Raw genomic sequence first — 10,000 nt, 5'->3', positions numbered from 1 at the left:
TTGCCCAGCGACAGCCCCGAAACCTGAAGGATCTGGAGAAGGTCTGTATGGAAGAGTGGGCCAAAATCCCTGCTGCAGTGTGTGCAAACCTGGTCAAGAACTACAGGAAACGTATGATCTCTGTAATTGCAAACAAAGGTTTCTGTACCAAATATTAAGTTCTGCTTTTCTGATGTATCAAATACTTATGTCATGCAATAAAATGCAAATTAATTACTGAAAAATCATACAATGTGATTTTCTGGATTTTTGTTTTAGATTCCGTCTCTCACAGTTGAAGTGTACCTATGATAAAAATTACAGACCTCTACATGCTTTTTAAGTAGGAAAACCTGCAAAATCGGCAGTGTATCAAATACTTGTTCTCCCCACTGTATATACAGAGAAAGTATACAGAGAGAAAGATAGAGAGCATGAGGGAGAGAATGAGAGAGACATACCTGGTGAGAGAAGGCTGGGGAGAGGATAACAGTTTTTCTTTCAGCACGCGGAGGATATATTTTTTTTTTTTCAGAGACGTTCAGAGACCTGAAAGAGAGAGATATCAGAGAGAGACACAGATATCAGAGAAGGAGCGAGAGACAGGGAGAAATAGAGAAATAGAGAGAGAGACAGAAAGAGATGCTCAACATGCTCTGCTCACACCTGCTGTGATGGTCCGGGCCTAAACCACACAAAAACAACACTAAACACTATGGAACACAAAGCTTTTACTATCTCATCCTGGAATATACAAGGTCTGAGGTCATCTGCCTTTGGCCTAAAGAGCATGAACCCAGACTTCATCAAATAAATTGGAAATACAGACATGGTCATTCTACAAGAAACATGGTATAAAGGAGACGGACCCAATGGTTGCCCTCTAGGTTACAGAGAGCTGGTAGTCCCATCCACCAAACTACCAGGTGTATATATACCTATATATATATATATTTGTTTTAAAAAATGGGGGGGCTTGCATTTTATTTTAGCATTAATACGTGTCACTTGCAAACAATGTAAAAAAAAATATATATATATATATATATATATATATATAATTAATTGAGTTAATAAATCCGCATACAACCATGGTCTCTTTTTTGTCAGGTCCAAAATGCAGGTGTTTCAGTCTAGCTCAGTGCTTTCTATGGTGGTGAGGCGAGCCAGCAGAAAATAACATAATTGCGCCGGGATTGGCTCAGTATTCTGTCACTCATAGGGACATTGCGCAATCGCCTAGCTTCAGTACTTTCGTAATGGTAGACATCCAGAATGTTGGCCCTTTGAGTCCTACCATAGAGTTATATTTCAAGTGTCCTTCCAAGAAGGTTCAAGGTCATTGGCCACAGAAATTACATCAAATCACATTATATGTACAGTAGCTTTGATTGGACTGATCATGTCAACATCTTACTTTTACAATTTTAGCTAGCAGTCGCCATCGTGAATCAAGTATACTGGCAAATCCTTTTTAATCCTTGTCATATGAAGAGAAATAATGAAGAGAAAATATAGATAAAACGTATCGGTGCTCATCGGCCATTGTACATAATAATTACACAAGTTGGAAATTGCACATTTCAGTGGCTAACCGCAAGCATTGCAGTGGGAAGTCAGACTGGGAAAATAAGTTTTGAACGGCATTCCAACTCAGAATTGTCAATCTTTTCCTTTGATGACAAAATGTGCCAACAAAGGACCACCGCGCACAACAAGGTGAGTCCAAAAATATCTTATAAGCTGCTGCATAAATTATGTAATATGCCAGGGAGATATGGTCAGACATATCAGCTATGGTTTTTTAAAAGGCAGTAAACGAGGCTGAATGAACTGTTTCGTTGCCAGATAAGGTTCCGCTGATAGCCAGGTGTAGCGGTGGTAAGGATTCACTCCATTGTGCTAGAAAGAGAGCAATACTGTTGGGACAGCTTTATGTAGACCCTAAACGTTTGTGGGCAGCGCTTGTTGCTGTTATAGTGCAATTAATGTATTGTTTAGTGTTGTGTTGTGTTGTGGCTTTGCTGGAATGCATCTAAAAAAGTAAGGGGGGAATTTGCCCCACCAAGATTTACATGGTAAAATCAACACTGTTCAGGGGGTATGCTAATTTGATATAGAGTAGACCTAACCCACTCTATTAAATTAGTAAAAACAGGAACATTTTACATCTGGCTAGAAATTAATTAGAAAATTATCTCAACAAGAGAAAAATGTTCTAATGTGTGCTACCTATACCCCCTCAGTAGAATCCCCATACTTTAATGATGAAATCTTCTCCATCCTAGAGAGGGAGATCAACAATTTCCAGGCTCAGGGACATGTACTAGTCTGTGGCGACCTAAATGCCAGAACTGACACCCTCTGCACACAGGGGGACAAAGACCTACCTGGAGGGGACAGCATTCCCTCCCCATATGCCACCCTAGACACAACTACGACAACATAACCAACAAAAACGTGTCACAACTCCTGCAGCTCTGTAGGATGCTGGGTATTACGTAGACAATTGTAGGCTTCGAGGGGACTCCTATGGTAGGTACACCTATAGCTCATATGTAGAATACTTTATCACTGACCTCAACCCAGAGTCTCTTAGAGAGTTCACAGTCAGTCCACTGACACCTCTATCAGATCACAGCAAAATCACACTCTACTTTAACATAGCTTTGCTCAATCATGAGGCATCAAAGCCAAAGGAACTGAATAATATTAAGAAATGCTCTAGACGGAATGAAACTAGTGTGTAAATCTACCAAAAAACTATTAGGCAACAACAAATTCAATCCCTTTTAGAAAATTTCCTGAACAAAAAAGGTGTAACCGTAAACAGAATATTTGACCTCTCAGCTTCCCTATCAAATCAAAACATTTCAAACAGACAACCTAAGAAAATTAACAGCAACAACAAATGGTTTGATGAATAATGCAAAAACCTAAGAAAGACATTGAGAAACCTATCCAAACAAAAACATAGGAGACACAGAAAAAGAGACCCAGAGTGTACGCCGTCACCATGGTGAATCACTAAAACAATACAGAAATACAAGGAACAGCACGTCAGAAATCAGCTCAATGTAATTGAAGGATCCAAAGAATCTAACCACTTCTGTGAAAATTGGAAAACTCTAAACAAACAATAATACGAAGAGTTATCTATCCAAAACAGAGATGTATGGATAAACCACTTCTCCAATCTTTTTGGCTCTATAACAAAGAACAAACAGCAAAAACAGATGATCAAATACAAATCTTAAAATCTCTAATCTCCAATCACATTGAATGAACTACAGGATAAAATACAAACCCTCCAACCCAAAAAGGCCTGTGGGGTTGATGGTATTATAAATTCAATTATAAAATATACAGACCACAAATTCCAATTGGCAATACTTAAACTCTTTTACATCATCCTCAGCTCTGGCATATTTCTCAATATTTGGAGCCAAGGACTGATCACTCCAATCCACAAAAGTGGAGACAAATATGACCCCAATAACTACTGTGGGATATGAGTCAACAGCAACCTTGGGAAAATCCTCTGCATTATCATTAACATTAGACTCATATATTTCCTCTGCGAAAACAATTAACTGAGCAAATGTCAAATTGGCTTTTTATGAAATTACTGTTCGACAGACCACGTATTCACCCTAACTGACAAACTAATAAGCCAAAACAATGGCAAAGTCTTCTCACGCTTTGTTGATTTCAAAAAAGCTCGACTCAAATTGACATGAGGGCCTGTTATACAAATTGATGGAAAGTGGTGTTGGGGGAAAAACATACAACATTATAAAATCCATGTACACAAACAACAAGTATTAAATTGGCAAAGAACACACATTTCTTTCCACAGGGCCGGGGGGTGAGACAGGGATGCAGCTTAAGCCCCACTCTCTTCAACATGCAGTTGAAATCGGAAGTTTATATACACTTAGGTTGGAGTCATGAAAACTTGTTTTTCAACCACTCCACAATGTCTTGTTAACAAACAATCCACAATGTCTTGTTAACAAACGATAGTTTTAGCAAGTCGGTTAGGACATCTACTTTGTGCTTTATACAAGTAATCTTTCCAATAATTGTTTACAGACAGATTATTACACTTATAATTAATTCCCTGTATCACAATTCCAGTGGGTCAGAAGTTTGTTGACAGTGCCTTTAAACAGATTGGAAAATTCCAGAAAATTATGTAATGGCTTTAGAAGCTTCTGATAGGCTAATTGACATCATTTGAGTCAATTGGAGGTGTACCTGTGGATGTATTTCAAGGCCTACAGTCAAACTCAGTGCCTCTTTGCTTGACATCATGAGAAAATCAAAAGAAATCAGCCAAGACCTCAGGAAAAAAATTGTAGACCTCCACAAGTCTGGTTCATCCTTGGGAGCAATTTCCAAACGCCTGAAGTTACCATGTTCATCTGTACAAATAATAGTACACAGGTATAAACACCATGGGACCACGCAGCCATCACATCGCTCAGGAAGGAGACACGTTCTGTCTCCTGGAGATGAATGCACTTTGGTGCGAAAAGTGCAAATCAATCCCAGAACAACAGCAAAGGACCTTGTGAAGATGCTGGAGGAAACAGGTACAAAAGTATCTATATCCACAGTAAAACGAGTCCTATATCGACATAACCTGAAAGGCCGCTCAGCAAGGAAGAAGCCACTGCTCCAAAACCGGCAGTAAAAAAGCCAGACTACGGTTTGCAACTGCACATGGGGACAAAGATTGTACTTTTTGGAGAACTTTCCTCTGGTCTGATGAAACAAAAATAGAACTGTTTGGCCATAATGACCATCGTTATGTTTGAAGGAAAATGGGTGAGGCTTGCAAGCCGAAGATCACCATCCCAACCGTGAAGAACGGGGGTGGCATCAAATGGACAATGACCCCAAGCATACTTCCAAAGTTGCAACAAAATGGCTTAATGACAACAAGGTAAAGGTATTGGAGTGGCCATCACAAAGCCCTGACCTCAATCATATAATTACACCAGCTCTGTCAGGAGGAATGGGACAGAATTCACCCAACTTCACCCAACTGCTTGTGGAAGCTACCCGAAACGTTTGACCCAAGTTAAACAATTTAAAATCAATGCTACCACATACTAATTGAGTGTATGTAAACTTCTGACCCACTGGGAATAAATCATTCTCTCTACTATTATTCTTACATTTCACCTTTTAAAAAGGGAATTTTTATGGGGATTAAATGTCAGGAATACTGAAAAACTGAGAATAAATGTATTTGGCTAAGGTGTATGTAAACTTCTGACTTCAACTGTATATATCAATGAATTGGCGAGGGCACTAGAACAGTCTACAGCACCCGGCCTCACCCTACTAGAATCTGAAGTCAAATGTCTACTGTTTGCTGATGATCTGGTGCTTCTGTCCCAAACCAAGGAGGGCCTACAGCAGCACCTAGATCTTCTGCACAGATGGTGTCTGACCTGATCCCTGACAGTAAATCTCAGTAAAACAAAAATAATGGTGTGCAATGTAAAACAGAAAATAATGTATGCAGAGCAGAATAAGGCCGATTCCAGTTAATTATCAAAATTGAGAAAAGAGCCATGACCATCTAAAAGAAAGCAATTCCCAAACCTTCCATAACAAAACCACCTACAGAGAATTTAACCTGGAGAAGAGCCCCCTAAGCAAACTGGTCCTGGGGCTCTGTTCACCTGTTGTATTCGGCACATGTGACAATTACAATTTGATTTGATTTAAATCATTAGGTATGGCTGACCACAGACACACAGACACAGACCGGACTTCCTACTGGCTCCTGACACTTCCTGCTTTGCACTACAGGAGTTTGTCACCTAATCCCAGTCAGCAACCTCCCACTCTGGGAACCTGCCATGGAGTCTGTCACCTAATCTCAGTCAGAAACCTCCCACTCTGGGAACCTGCTATGGAGTCTGTCACCTAATCTCAGTCAACAACCTCCCACTCTGGGAACAGCCATGGAGTCTGTCATCTAATCCCAGTCAGCAACCTCCCACTCTGGGAACAGCCATGGAGTCTGTCACCTAATCCCAGTCAGCAACCTCCCACTCTGGGAACAGCCATGGAGTCTGTCACCTAATCTCAGTCAGCAACCTCCCACTCTGGGAACAGCCATGGAGTCTGTCATCTAATCCCAGTCAGCAACCTCCCACTCTGGGAACAGCCATGGAGTCTGTCACCTAATCCCAGTCAACAACCTCCCACTCTGGGAACAGCCATGGAGTCTGTCACCTAATCTCAGTCAGCAACCTCCCACTCTGGGAACAGCCATGGAGTCTGTCACCTAATCCCAGTCAGCAACCTCCCACTCTGGGAACAGCCATGGAGTCGGTCACCTAATCTCAGTCAACAATCTCCCACTCTGGGAACAGCCATGGAGTCTGTCACCTAATCCCAGTCAGCAACCTCCCACTCTGGGAACAGCCATGGAGTCTGTCACCTATCCCAGTCAACAACCTCCCACTCTGGGAACAGCCATGGAGTCTGTCACCTAATCCCAGTCAGCAACCTCCCACTCTGGGAACAGCCATGGAGTCTGTCACCTAATCTCAGTCAGCAACCTCCCACTCTGGGAACCTGCCATGGAGTCTGTCACCTAATCTCAGTCAGCAACCTCCCACTCTGGGAACCTGCCATGGAGTCTGTCACCTAATCTCAGTCAACAACGTCCCACTCTGGGAACAGCCATGGAGTCTGTCACCTAATCCCAGTCAGCAACCTCCCACTCTGGGAACAGCCATGGAGTCTGTCACCTAATCTCAGTCAGCAACCTCCCACTCTGGGAACAGCCATGGAGTCTGTCACCTAATCCCAGTCAACAACCTCCCACTCTGGGAACAGCCATGGAGTCTGTCACCTAATCCCAGTCAGCAACCTCCCACTCTGGGAACAGCCATGGAGTCTGTCACCTAATCTCAGTCAGCAACCTCCCACTCTGGGAACAGCCATGGAGTCTGTCACCTAATCCCAGTCAACAACCTCCCACTCTGGGAACAGCCATGGAGTCTGTCACCTAATCTCAGTCAGCAACCTCCCACTCTGGGAACAGCCATGGAGTCTGTCACCTAATCTCAGTCAGCAACCTCCCACTCTGGGAACAGCCATGGAGTCTGTCACCTAATCTCAGTCAGCAACCTCCCACTCTGGGAACAGCCATGGAGTCTGTCACCTAATCTCAGTCAGCAACCTCCCACTCTGGGAACAGCCATGGAGTCTGTCACCTAATCTCAGTCAGCAACCTCCCACTCTGGGAACAGCCATGGAGTCTGTCACCTAATCTCAGTCAGCAACCTCCCACTCTGGGAACAGCCATGGAGTCTGTCACCTAATCTCAGTCAGCAACCTCCCACTCTGGGAACAGCCATGGAGTCTGTCACCTAATCTCAGTCAGCAACCTCCCACTCTGGGAACAGCCATGGAGTCTGTCACCTAATCTCAGTCAGCAACCTCCCACTCTGGGAACAGCCATGGAGTCTGTCACCTAATCTCAGTCAGCAACCTCCCACTCTGGGAACAGCCATGGAGTCTGTCACCTAATCTCAGTCAGCAACCTCCCACTCTGGGAACAGCCATGGAGTCTGTCACCTAATCTCAGTCAGCAACCTCCCACTCTGGGAACAGCCATGGAGTCTGTCACCTAATCCCAGTCAACAACCTCCCACTCTGGGAACAGCCATGGAGTCTGTCACCTAATTCCAGTCAGCAACCTTAGCCTCTTTAGATGGGTATGCTCCCTCTAAGCAGGGGATGCTCTGCTCCATGTGTGTCCATGTGAGGGTGCATGATGTGAATGAGAGGGGCTACCAGAGGCTATAATCACGTAAAGGAAATCATATATTTTGTATGTTAAGTATACAGTGTAAAAGTGTCATACTGAGCTTACCCTAGATGGCTCAAAGGGTCAAAAGGGCATCAAAGGACAAAGGATGACGGAGAGTATATGTAAGTAAATCAGTGAGGTGCCCAGTCCATCTATCTGTCTCTCTGTCCAACACTATTAGCAGATTAAGACCAGAGTTGTTCATGAAATCAGGGTGACCAGTAACTAATGACCAGTAAGCTGATTGGCTGTGACTCGGTCCAGTCAGTCAGTCCAGACAGTCAAAGCACCCCCACTACACTATGTAGGGAACAGGGTGCCGTTTGGGACACAGCCTGTGTGTCTCTCCAGTCAAGGACACTCTTTAACTACACTGACTTTGAACTGGTGTGATGATATGTGATTGACTCAGCCTGAAGCCTCATTTGCAGCATAGAAAAGCCTTTTTGTTTGAGCAGGATGAGATGTGATGAGATTTGATCAGTCATCGAGTGGAGAGAATCCAGTGAGTCAGATCCTTTTGATGAAATGGGTTTAAACATGAGAGCAGATTGATTATACACCAGGACTCTGAGAGGGATTGTGCTAATGAAGGAACACAGACACACACACAGACAAAGACACAGACTAAGACACAGACACAGACAGACACACACGCATAGAATGACTGGGCTAATATACTGGAATTAGTGCTGAGCGATTAACCGAAATTGTGGTTATTTTTCGACATTGGATAAATTATTTGAATTACATTTTGTTCGCTTTTTTTCTGTGAGCTCGATGTACAGTTTCTGTAGAGATACATTAGATCAAGCCTGAACTGTGAGATGTAGTCGGGATTTATTGAAACTACAAAATAGACTAGAGTCACACACCTTTTGATAATAACCGGAGCCACATCCTCTCTGTGGCAGGATGTGTGAGGTTTATAGTGTGTACACAGATACACGCACCACTTCTGAGACTGGGGAGGTTCACCTGACACACCACAAGCACCTGCTCATTATCAGCTGTGGCAGAATTCTCTCCTCCCCAGTAATACATAACAGTGGTAACATATTAGAAAACAAATGATCATTATCAACACAAAGCATCAACACCAGGGGGCAATTAATATGGGTATTATTCAGAGAGCATCATACAGTCATTAAAGTGGAACTGACAGCATTTTAACTACTTTGCAGATATGAAACAGACAGACAAAGGCATTGTTGGATGCAGTTCGATGCAGCAGGATTAATATAATTCTCCAACACATGTTTAAGTAGGCCAAAACATATTGCTATCAGGTTGTAAATCATAATTGGCCTGGTACATTGATTGCTGCCTCCATTCGAGATGCCGTTTCCGTTTCAATGACTCAATATTTTGGACAAAAAAGAACAAATGTAACTAAGGCTGGGAATGTCAATACAATCAAACTAGCAAGGGCAATGATCACAAGTCAGTCATAAAGTGGCTAATAGGCTAGCACATCTATTTCCATCGCTAGCTAAAAATGCAGAGCCTAACGTTAGCTAGCTAGCTTGCTAGCTGCTAGGAGGATGTTATGTCATTGGAGGAGTGGGTGAGTGACTGACTTTTTCCCCTCATCTTGTTTTTCGGTGGCTATACACAGCTAGACATGCAGGAGTCATTTGGTTAGTTAGCAAGAACTTGAATGAGTGTTATCCAGTTAGCATATCTCTTGTGTTTGCAAATTCACTCTGGCTATCTACTCAGAGTGCAGAATAACTGATGAATTTACAAATGCGCAACACCTGCTGAATATGACCGGTGTCAGTAAACGTAGGCAAAAAAAAATTGTAGTTAGTCACGAACGCTCTAGATATCATGTAAACAGCCTAGCTAACCAGCTCTGCTATGGTGAGTAAAATGGCCAGAGTGAGGTGAGTTGTAGCTAGTTAGCAAGTTAGCCAATTTTAGCCAGTTAGCTTGGGTGCTTGGTTGTAGGCAAGCTGCAGAAGGACGAGTGGGCTACAATTCCCCATTATTTATCAGTGCAAATTTGACAGTGAACTAGCTGAAAAAGTTTGAAGTCTTATCTAATGTTCCTTCGTCAGATTTGAGTTAATCTGGCACTGGCTGGCATTTGTTGTTGTTGATGATTGTTGTTGATGTGCATTACTGAGGGAGAGAGACTACATGTCCATGGTTGTTTGATAAACAGGACTG

At 42.8% G+C, this 10,000-nt stretch overlaps 1 protein-coding gene across 33 annotated transcripts in view; it reads right to left on the bottom strand.

Annotated features, from left to right (window-relative positions):
- The window catches only part of LOC110501784 (uncharacterized), a 176,171-nt gene that overhangs the window by 115,681 nt on the left and 50,490 nt on the right, over nucleotides 1-10,000 (bottom strand). For all 33 annotated transcript variants that reach the window (XM_036959156.2, XM_090216022.1, XM_090216026.1 and 30 more), the window contains exon 2: nucleotides 441-528. The gene's annotated coding sequence lies outside the window, so the exon portion shown is untranslated. The remainder of the gene's footprint in view (nucleotides 1-440; nucleotides 529-10,000) is intronic.

This window comes from Oncorhynchus mykiss, chromosome 22, assembly GCF_057628025.1.
Source record: "Oncorhynchus mykiss isolate SJ-2025 chromosome 22, ASM5762802v1, whole genome shotgun sequence".
Taxonomy (NCBI): domain Eukaryota; kingdom Metazoa; phylum Chordata; class Actinopteri; order Salmoniformes; family Salmonidae; genus Oncorhynchus; species Oncorhynchus mykiss.
Note: the sequence above shows the minus strand (reverse complement) of the source record. Positions and strands in the feature narration are given on the sequence as shown.